This window comes from Ylistrum balloti, unplaced genomic scaffold (assembly GCF_031769215.1).
Source record: "Ylistrum balloti isolate Yb309-2 unplaced genomic scaffold, AGI_CSIRO_Ybal_v1 Utg369802, whole genome shotgun sequence".
In the NCBI taxonomy this organism is placed as follows: Eukaryota; Metazoa; Mollusca; class Bivalvia; order Pectinida; family Pectinidae; genus Ylistrum; species Ylistrum balloti.
Window position 1 is genome coordinate 1,784,922 of NW_026781979.1, and position 11,857 is coordinate 1,796,778.

Consider the following 11,857-nt stretch of genomic DNA (forward strand, 5'->3'; position numbering starts at 1 on the left):
GGACAAATGACGTAATTATATCAAACACATTACTTACTTTGTTGTAGATTGAAATGTATGTCTTCATAATTTAGGATTACGAGACGTAAGTTCTTTGTGGAGAAAGATGAAATACAAATTAATGAGTGCAAGTATCACATATTGGCCCCTATAAGTAAATTTCATAAATCGCTCATTAATTTGATGCTTAGTATTCTGTTATGCTAGATTTCTGATATTTTGACTGCAAATATTGAACTATGGGACTAGTGCACCTCCCTATCTAGAATTCGACATCTATTTCGATCACTTTGAATTTTCCTCAGTCGCGTCCTAGGTTTCAAACTAAGACCCTTGTCATCACTGACCTAGAACGACGAAACCATCACAGACAGAAATTGCATGACGTATTGCAGTTACGACGTGACAAATAAAACCATGTAAATCAGGAAGCCATGCTCATTCTTACTGGGTTCTCTTTAGAAATACACGACACTATTTGACCTGGAACCACAGAGCAAGTGACGTGGGTAAAGCAGAAAACGCCTACTATAGCAGAACGTCTTTTTTTCCACTTTGTACATACGCGTATCAAATGGTTTACTTGATATCGTCTAGGATAATGGTTTTATGTTTTCAGTTATATTATTTGCTTATTTTGACGAACCGTGGAGCACTTCATCAACAATAAAATGATGTCATTCAATCCCTGACTTAAGTTGACAGCTGTTGCGAAGTTTCAGTCATTTCTGTGTCATTTTTCCAACAGCTTGTGATGCACAGTTTGCTGTCCCGGCACGGTCGGAGCCCTTCAAAATCAGAGGCTTGCAGTCCCGGGCAAAGCCATTGTCCTTCAATTAGTGCTTATGTTCTTAGTTCGGCATCCTTTGTTCTAAGTAAGACTATCATTCCATGCTCTTTAATGCCATTGCCACTAGTAAATGGTTCAGTTCTTAATGAATCGTTGTAGGTATATACTGTACCGACTCAGAACCTCACCAACAATCTTTCTGGGATTAAGTAAAAAAAGATAACAACGGAACCGTTTGTGATAATATCATTGGTGTAATCTGCTACGCCAGTAAGTAATGAGCATCCGGATGTAATGAACTCTCGCGGGACCTCCTCACGTCCGAGGTTTTACGAGCGACAGTGGGTCGTTTGACGTGAGCCGATGTTGATATATGCAGACGTTCTGTGGAAAGACCTACTTCTTCAGCCGTGTCGACCGAGCATGGATTGTCCCCCGGTCTTTCCTATTTCAACATTATTTTCGGGAGATTTATTATTCCGTCACCGTGATTTCTACAGTGCTAACAGACATACTCGGTGTAAATGTGAATACAAAGTAGTTCACGCCAGTGAGCGACTGGACGGGCGTAACTTGTCAACAAAATGCGGCCTCGAGTTGATAGCTTACCAGTAACTAAACCCAGCGAGTCCTACTGTATAGCAATGATGTTCGCCACATAATTATGTCCCACACGTGCTGACAGCAGACTTTCTCTGCAGGAATAAATGCACGGTTGTTATGCAAACAGTTAGGAAAATTGTAAAAGATATATTTGTAATTTGCTTCGGAGTTTCCCCCATAAAATCCGAGATTTACGGTCAGCGTGATCCCCGGTGACGGCCATTAATCCCGCCCGATCCCTGCCGGGTCAGGTCTTACCACAGTCCCGGTCCATTACAGTATGTACTGTGGCCTGCGATCGATAGGACACGAGGCATTTCCTCTGCTAATTAATTACACCGTCGTTTCCTGCTTGGATATATTCGTTTCACTTTTTATAACATTCCTTTCTGTTTTTCTTCAAGATGCGATGCCTAAATGAAATCATGACGTAACATCTCTACCCCATACGTCTCAATACATGTCTTCCCTCAGCAAGGAAATCCAGAAGTTGCGACTAGATAAGATGTTGCAGAACACGAATCGGCTCGGTAGTTTGTGATTGCTCAAGTAAGAATACTATGTATGTAACACGTCATTATCTGACGTCATCATCTGTAACGACGCGTTACTCGGCTGCAGTTTAAGACTTGATACCAATATTTTGAAACAGTAACCTTAACTGTCGTTTTCTTTTGTCAGTATCAAACACATATACATGTACATACAGTTGGTTACTTCCTTTTATTAACAGGAAGGGAGACTACTCTGCACAGCTTTTTAAACATTTTTGTTGTAGATGCTGCTGGAAGCTCACGCCATTCATCTGTCTACAGAAACAACCAAACATACAGTTGATTACTTCATTTTATTAACAGGGAAGGGAGGCTACTCTGCACAGCTTTTAAAACACTTTTTGTTGTAGACGCTGCTGGAAGCTCAAGCCCTTCATCCGTCTACAGAAACAAACATACACACCACACGCCTCAAACAGTACATCGTTTTATTTACATCAATCACCTAGTTCACATGTACTTCTATATTACATGTCCAACACCGATTGAGTAAGCCTGTATCTCAATAACTGTATCGTACATGTACACATACAGCCTCTTCATACCTCAAACATCGCCAACAAGATAAAAATTGTAGGTCCAAACGATTTAGTTTTTTTTTTTTTCTTCATTTAACCCGGGATGAAATCATTTTGCTTTGAGTGCATAAATATGGTTGATACAAAAAAGAAAGAATAAAAGCCACAGTCATTTGTATACAGATTATAAATTACAACAGACTCAAACTCTTCACTTTATGACTAAAACGATCTAAATCTTTACGATCAACTTTGATACGAAATCAACACATCCACACGCTGTAGGATATGACGCGAGCATGACGTTCTGTACTGGTTCTGATGACGTAAAGCACTCGGCACTGCCAAGCCACCTGTTGTGTTGAAACGTATGCTACAGTGTGATATTCTATAGTGTCTACACATCTGCTTAAAGTACCGTGAGTTAGGGATCTAAATTTTTACTGTGATCGCATTTACACGGAAAGGTAATATATTTAAACTTACATACTCACACAATTACAAATGTACCTATTTTGCTTTACACGTACATCTGCATTTTCTAATATCTAAGAACAGAACATTTACATAATACACGCCGGTATAGTTGCGGTACAGACTTACATTTAACCTAGATATTATAATAATAATAATAATAATAATAAACTTTATTTATTTTGCAAAAATTGAGAAAACAAGTGTTTCAAACTGATATTAATCACTCTTGCTGACCCGAATTGAAGTGCGCGAGGGGTTTTACTATGGGAGGAAACCGGAGTACCCGAGGAAAATCCACTTGGTCGGGCAGGTGACCCCATGCTTTTCACAACTATTCTGGGAATCGAACCCTGGACGCATAGGTGACATTCGAGTGCGTTTCCACTGCGCTACCCGATCACCCTAGATATACATGGCAATGCATTGCATATATACTCTTTAAACTTACATTTAATACAATTACACAATAATATTAACATTTTGCACACAAGCGCATCACATCTCTATTGTAATCACACTACACACTAAACAGTTGTAGGATCGCACAAAGGTACACGACTTGCGAAGTGCACATGATATGCGCACGATAGGAAAACTTGATTTTGTACGTTTCAGACGTAGTTGACATAAATTTAGACATGACTTACAGATAAGTGTGGAATAGGGTTTATTTATTTTCTAAATATATAAGTACAACTAAGTATGTTTCCTAATTGTGCATAAATCTTATAGGTAGGGCACTTGTAGATCTATCAGATACAGACTGAATCGTTACATACACTCGTAACGTGTTATTTTCGCTTTTGTGTTGTTTTGTTTTGTTTTTTGTTTACAAAGTGCCACACATTACCAGCCTTAGTGTAAAGACACTCATTATACATACATTGTATATATGGAAACATTAAATGAGCGTATCTTTTTTATCTCAATAAGTTAATTAATTATCTAAATCCCCATACCGCCAGAAAGGAAATATCATTTTCTTTGCTTACCTTTTTACTTCCAAGGCACACTACTCTCTGAGGTGTGAAACTGTGCATAAAATGTGTGATCCTGTTTTACAGTTGTGCGCTATATACTGTAGTGTGCGTGTGTGCGGAAGATGTGCGGACGATGTGCGGACGGTAGATTTTGGTGCGTTGTTTCACGGACATAAGATCTATATCTAATTCCGTGTTTGTGTGTTACCACAACTGTTATAACTAATGATATCTACAACACTTAAACACAGTATGACACAGTTTACATAACGTAGACCAAATAAAAAGTAGATGTATAAAGAAACAAATACTGATTATGCCCGTATCAGAATCAAACTTTTGCGTCCAACCAATATTATACCGCGTGGACATGAATGACAATTTCTTAATTGACCTCTTCTAATTGTCAAATCAATCTCTTCCAACGTCAAATCTGCTTCTCATCAACGACAAATCTACCAACCGGTAAATCTGCCCAACGGCAGATCCACTTTACTCAATCGTCATTTCTGTCTCTCCTGTCAAATCCTCATCTTGCCAATATCAAATATACCTCTCACAAATGTCAAATCTATCTCCGTCCAACGTCAAAGTCATCTCTCCTAAATGTCAACTTCACCTTTCCCAGATGTCAAACTCACCCCCCAACCAAATATGAGTTATTCCGTGGTAGCCCGGCTAAAATATGTCAATACAATATATTTTATAGATAAAACAAAAAACGAAACTCAAAAAAGTATTTGTATTTTCCATAAATGCGCGTAGCTTGAGGAGAAGACATGAATCGATGTTTGTTTGGTAGGCACTGGCATTTGAATTTTCTGGCTACTACCACCGCTGGACATTGAGGAGCTGATCGTTACTACAGAAATTGTTGGCAAATATCGTTACACTGACATCATGTTACTCGTCTATTATACACTTGGATTCCTGCTGGGTTGGTTAAGATGGCGTTAAAAAGTCCTCTTCGCACTTCTTCTTTATACCAAGATATCATCAATCCTAGTCAGTCTCGCGCTTGAAAAGCATATCCGTCCATTACCCAAAGATGTTTGCCAGGCAATATTGAATTCCCTGTCATAGCGGATCCATGTGCAATCAACATCCATTTCACCCATCTTTTAATCAGTCTGATACATGCACATATATCTAAATAAATCCATGACGTTGCATAAAATACTTAGCAGGCCTGCATTTGTCGTTTATGCACTGGTTGTGTACCCCGGCGTGCACTCCACGACGTGTTTATAATTGTGATATTTACCAATTCTTCTCCAACATTGTCACGAGGCACCAGCATATGCCCAAAATAAGGTAGACGCTAACAACTTGCAGTACGAGGGCTCTCATCATATCCGGTTCACCCGCTGTCGATGTTTATAACGACCTCTCGTCAACAACTTCACTGCTCTGCGCAGTCGTTAGCGCTGGCTCGCTACTTATTAGAGGCCACTTCTTGTCGCTCGGCGCGTGATTGTCGGTCAATGGGATTAACCACTGGCCGTTAATGGGATCAGGTAATATCACGGTACACGATGTTTGTAGAAATGCATAAAGGTATTTTCTATGCAGGCCATTTTAACCAATAAAATGGAACATTGATTGCATCAGTTTTAAACAATTTCCTGCAAATTCGATTTCTTCGTCTATGAAAAAAGACCCACATAGTGATAACGGAAAAGTTAAATGAAACTACTCTACCTAAGTAAGTAATAAGCGTTGAAACCTAGGCGAAGGCATGGCGTCAGCCAATTTAAAAAAAAAATGTTATCACGGCAACAGCAGGGCTTGAATCACTGAAGTAACAACACCCTGTTACCAAGGCGACAGTAGGGTCCGCATCACTGAAGTAACAACACCCTGTTACCAAGGCGACAGTAGGGTCCGAATCACTGAAGTAACAACACTCTGTTACCAAGGCGACAGTAGGGTCCGAATCACTGAAGTAACAACACCCTGTTGCCAAGGCGACAGTAGGGTCCATGTCACTGAAGTAACGCCTTGTTATGTATACCACGCCGTTGGTAAAGCTCGTTCACTTCATCAGCACCTAGTAACCATGTCTGTAAGATTCGAATTAACTCCGTGATACCTTGTTACCACCACGACAGTAGGTGTTCGAACCACTGAAGTAACGCCTTGTTTCCATGGCGACAATAGGACTCGATTTACTGAAGTAACGTCTTGTTACCATGGTGATAGTAGGCCATGATTCAAAGAAGTAACACCTTGTTACCTTGGCGACAGTAGGGCTCAAATCACTGAAGTAACGTCTTGTTACCTTGGCGAGACTAGGGCTCAAATCACTGAAGTAACGTCTTGTTATCTTGGCGAGAGTAGGGCTCAAATCACTGAAGTAACGCCTTGTTACCTTGGCGACAGTTGGACTCAAATCACTGAAGTCACGCCTTGTTACCTTGGCGACAGTAGGGCTCAAATCACTGAAGTAACGCCTTGTTACCTTGGCGACAGTAGGGCTCAAATCACTGAAGTAACGCCTTGTTACCTTGGCGACAGTAGGGCTCAAATCACTGAAGTAACGCCTTGTTACCTTGCGACAGTTGGACTCAAATCACTGAAGTAACGCCTTGTTACCTTGGCGACAGTAGGGCTCAAATGCCTGTAGTAACGTATTGCTACGTATACCAACGCGACAGTACGGTTCAAGCCACATCACTAGAACCTAGTTACCACGATTCAAAATCACATTGTTACAAAGGCGCATACAATTAAGTTCCAATCTACTTCGGGAACGACTTATAGCGACGACTATTGGCAGAGATGCCATGTTACCACAGTAACGGTACGGTCCCATCCACTTCAGCGACGACCTAAAACTTCGGCGACTGTATGGCATTTCCCCACGTCAGATATGCCTTGTTACCACGGTAACTGTATAAAACTCCAATTACTTCACTTACACCTTATTACCTTGGTGACTGTAACCATGCAGTAACGCCTTATTCCCACGACCACTGTATGATACCATGATGACAGTAAGTCTATCTTGGTTTGCGTGGTCGTGTTACCATGGTGATATTTATTTTGTATATATTTACTGACGCCATGTTACCAGGATGACAGGTAGTCTTTATCTGCTAGGTGACTCCGTGTGACTATGCATGGTGACTGTTTAAACTTGACCTTATCATTGACGCAGTGTTAACATGATGTCGGTTAGTCTGAACCGATTTAGTGACACCATGTAACAACGATAATTAAATAAGTACCTGTTTGGTGACGCCATGTTACCATGATGAGTCAGTATTTACTTACTTAGTAACACAGTGTAATAGTGATGACTAATTCTATACCTGTTTGGTGACGTCATGTTACCATGATGACGTAGTCTGTACATGAGTGGTGACACTATGTAACCGTGATGGCTAGGTCTGTATTTCACTTTGTGTTACCGTAAACAACTAAGTATGTACCTGTTTGGTGACTGTGTAACCGTGATGACGTGAACTGTACCTCTTTGGTGACGCAATGTTACCGTGATGACGTAGTCTGTACCTGTCTGATGACGCTATGTAACCGGGGTACTAAGTCTGTACTTGTTGGGTGACGCTTTGTAACCGTGACGACTAAGTCTGTACCTGTTAGGTGACGCTTTGTAACCGTGACGACTAAGTCTATACCTGTCTGATGACGCTTTGTAACCGTGACGACTAAGTCTGTACCTGTTAGGTGACGCTGTCTAACCGTGACGACTAAGTCTGTACCTGTTTGGTGACGCTATGTAACCGTGGTGACTACTTCTGTACCTGTTTGGTGACGCTGTGTAACCGTGATGACTAAATCTGTACCTGTTGGGTGACGCTTTGTAACCGTGACGACTATGTCTGTACCTGTTTGGTGACGCTATGTAACCGTGATGACTAAGTCTGTACCTGTTTAATGACGCTATGTAACCGTGGTGACTAAGTCTGTACCTGTTGGGTGTCGCTGTGTAGCCGTGATGACTAGTTCTGTACCTGTTTGGTGACGCTATGTTACCGTGATGACTAAGTCTGTACCTGTTTGTTGACGCTGTGTAACCGTGACGACTAAGTCTGTACCTGTTTGTTGACACCATGTTACCATGATGACGTAGAATGTATCTGTTTGGTGACGCCGTGTAACCGTGATGACTAAGTCTGTACCTGTTTGGTGATGCTGTGTAACCGTGAGGACGTAGTCTGTACCTGTTTGGTGACGCTATATAACCGTGATGACGTAGTCTGTACCTGTTTAATGACGCTATGTAACCGTGGTAACTACTTCTGTACCTGTTGGGTTACGCTTTGTAACTGTGACGAGTTAGTCTGTGCCTGTTTGGTGACGCTATGTTACCGTGATGACTAAGTCTCTACCTGTTTGTTGACGCTGTGTAACAGTGACGACTAAGTCTGTACCTGTTTGGTGACGCCGTGTAACCGTGACGACTAATTCTGTACCTGTTTGGTGACGCTGTGTAACCATGATGACATAGTATGCACCTGTTTGGTGACGCCGTGTAACCGTGATGACTAAGTCTGTACCTGTTTGGTGACGCCGTGTAACCGTGACGACTAATTCTGTACCTGTTTGGTGACGCTGTGTAACCATGATGACGTAGTATGCACCTGTTTGGTGACGCCGTGTAACCGTGATGACTAAATCTGTACCTGTTTGGTGACGCTATGTAACCATGATGACTAAGTCTGTACCTGTTTGGTGACGCTATGTAACCATGATGACTAAGTCTGTACCTGTTTGATGACGCTATGTAACCGTGATGACAAAGTCTGTACCTGTTTGATGACGCTGTGTAACCGTGACGACTAAGTCTGTACCTGTTTGGTGACACCATGTAACCGTGACGACTAAGTCTGTACCTGTTTGGTGACGCCGTGTAACCGTGACGACTAATTCTGTACCTGTTTGGTGACGCTGTGTAACCATGATGACGTAGTATGCACCTGTTTGGTGACGCCGTGTAACCGTGATGACTAAATCTGTACCTGTTTGGTGACGCTATGTAACCATGATGACTAAGTCTGTACCTGTTTGGTGACGCTATGTAACCGTGATGACTAAGTCTGTACCTGTTTGATGACGCTGTGTAACCGTGATGACTAAGTCTGTACCTGTTTGATGACGCTGTGTAACCGTGATGACTAAGTCTCTACCTGTTTGGTGACGCTATGTAACCGTGATGACTAAGTCTGTACCTGTTTGATGACGCTGTGTAACCGTGATGACTAAGTCTGTACCTGTTTGGTGACACCATGTTACCATGATGACGTAGAATGTAACTGTTTGGTGACGCCGTGTAACCGTGGTAACTACTTCTGTACCTGTTGGGTGACGGTTTGTAACTGTGACGACTAAGTCTGTACCTGTTTGATGACTCTGTTTAACCGTGATGACTAAGTCTGTACCTGTTTGGTGACACCATGTTATCATGATGAGTAAGATTATATATCTTCTTAGCGACGTTACGGTACTAAGATGAATAACCTTGTTCTTGCTCAGTGGCCATGTCACCATGACGACTTAGGATATATCTACTTCGTGGCACAGTGTCACAATGGTAACCAAATATGTACCTGTTTAAGTGACACCTTGTAAGTATGATGGCTAAGTATATACCTGCTAAGTAACGATATGTTACTATAATGACGGTAAGCCTATATCCGCTTAGTGACGCTATGTTGCTATAAGGACGGTAAACCTATATCAGCTTAGTGACGCTATGTTACTATAATGACGGTAAGCCTATATCCGCTTAGTGACGCCATGTTACTATAATGACGGTAAGCCTATATCCGCTTAGTGACGCTATGTTACTATAATGACGGTAAGCCTATATCCGCTTAGTGACGATATGTTACTATAATGACGGTAAGCCTATATCAGCTTAGTGACGATATGTTACTATAATGACGGTAAGCCTATATCAGCTTAGTGACGATATATTACTATAATGACGGTAAGCCTATATGCGCTTAGTGATGCTTTGTAATGACTAATGGTGTAATGGTTAATGACACTGTGTTGACACGGAGGCGGTTACTTTGTACTTGCTTAGTGTCGCCATGTTACCAAGGTGATGGTTAGTCTCTACCTGCTTAGCGACACTGTGTTACCGTGGTGACGGAACATCTCTAATTGCTCCGTGACGCCTGGCAGCTATAGTGACGGCTGTTTCTGAGTAGACATCGCAACCTTTCCGCGGCTCATAAGTAGCATCAAGAGAGTTAAGCTCCATCCAGCAAGCCAAGAAAACGGTTTGGCAGCCATTAGTTAACTGGTATTGTTATTTTCAGGTGTACAGAACATATATCTTTCACGACTCCAATGTCAAAATCCCTAGTAAATACCAAAGTGGGAAGAATTAAAGGTTTTAACAGACCAAAAGCTACTGTTTTAAAATAATTCCACTTTCTACTCCGTTCAGACTACAGGTTTGTTGCAACATAAAGCTTGCCAGTTACGAAGAACGAGGTGTGTCTTTGTCTGTTTCCTGAAGGAAGGGGAAGGCGATGGGGAGAGTGGTTTATGTATGGTTGTGTATGTGGTTTTTCCCTCAGTCATGAGTGATACTGGAGTTACGATGTCGCTTCTGGGGATAGCGTGTGTTTGTACCTTTGTGTTGGTGATTGTGTTTCATGGTTTGGGGTGGGTAAGAAAAGGTTTGTATAATTGGACGGATTAGTTGGTTGTAGTGGAAAGTGTTTCTGATGTTCTTTGAAGTGGGGAACTGGAAGGGGTGCCAGATTGAAAGGTGTCTTAGGTTGAATATTTGAACGTACATGTAGGTGGGAGTTTGTGGGAGTTGGGTTTGTCCAAGGTACAATATTTGGGGAATGCTTCGAGATTTTTTTTTTTCGGGAACTATAAGGTTAGAAAGTGTTAGGGTTGACTAGGTGGGAGGGGGTCAATGGTGTTTATGGTGGAGCATTTGCAACACGAGAAGAGAAAAGAGAGAATCGACACAGGTGTTATCGTAGCTCTCATACCGCATAAAGTAAGTGCCTCATTGCCTAACACAATGATCAAAGCTTTTCTAATAGGTGTTTTCCTTAACATAAAGATATATGCATTTTCAAATTAAGTTCCTTTGAATTTTATTCTTAAAGCAATTTCATTTCATATTATTAAATAAATGAAACGTACTGATATTTCTACAAAAGAATATAGCCACACACATTCTAATTCAATTGTCTGTGATTGAAGAAAGGAGACTTTTCCGTTGATATTATTACAGCTACATAATACCATCTTAACGAGTATAACACTGCTGGTAGTGGAAACACTCTCGGCAGTGGAGAACGGATCGTTTTCTTTACAATACAATCATCATGTTGGATGAGACACAGAGAATAAATATTTCCTCGACACTTATTCTATCATATTGAGCAAATTACTGCTCACTTCAGCTACTTGAGTTGCACAACAAGTGTACTTCCCCCGATCACTACAAAACACACACGTTAAGGCGGCTAAAACTACTTGACAAAACTCTGCTGAGACAATGTCTAACGGGTTAGGGTTGAAGATGGGCCATATTATCTGGTTAGGTTAAGTTGAGAGAATATAAACCATACCATTTCTCATTACTTCCACTGTAAAATATTTCCTGTTATGGTTGCTGGGAGATAAGTTCTTGTCACAACCAGCACAATAACACTGTCTGTAAAGGCCTTGCTTTAGCAGGTCCCAGCACTGTTTGTTGGTCAAAGGCCCTTCTTTAGTGGTGACGCTGCACGAGCTGGGCGAGGGACTTTGTTAAGACAATGTCTATATTGCCAGTTGCGGTCAACACTATACGTGGACAGGTTTGCAATTTGCAGATCAGATGAAGATATGACGGAACCAATATCATCCATCTTAGTTCAGTGATGAAGTCACTTACACTGCCAATCTGAAACAAATCAACATCTCGTACCATCCGAGCTTTATTATCAG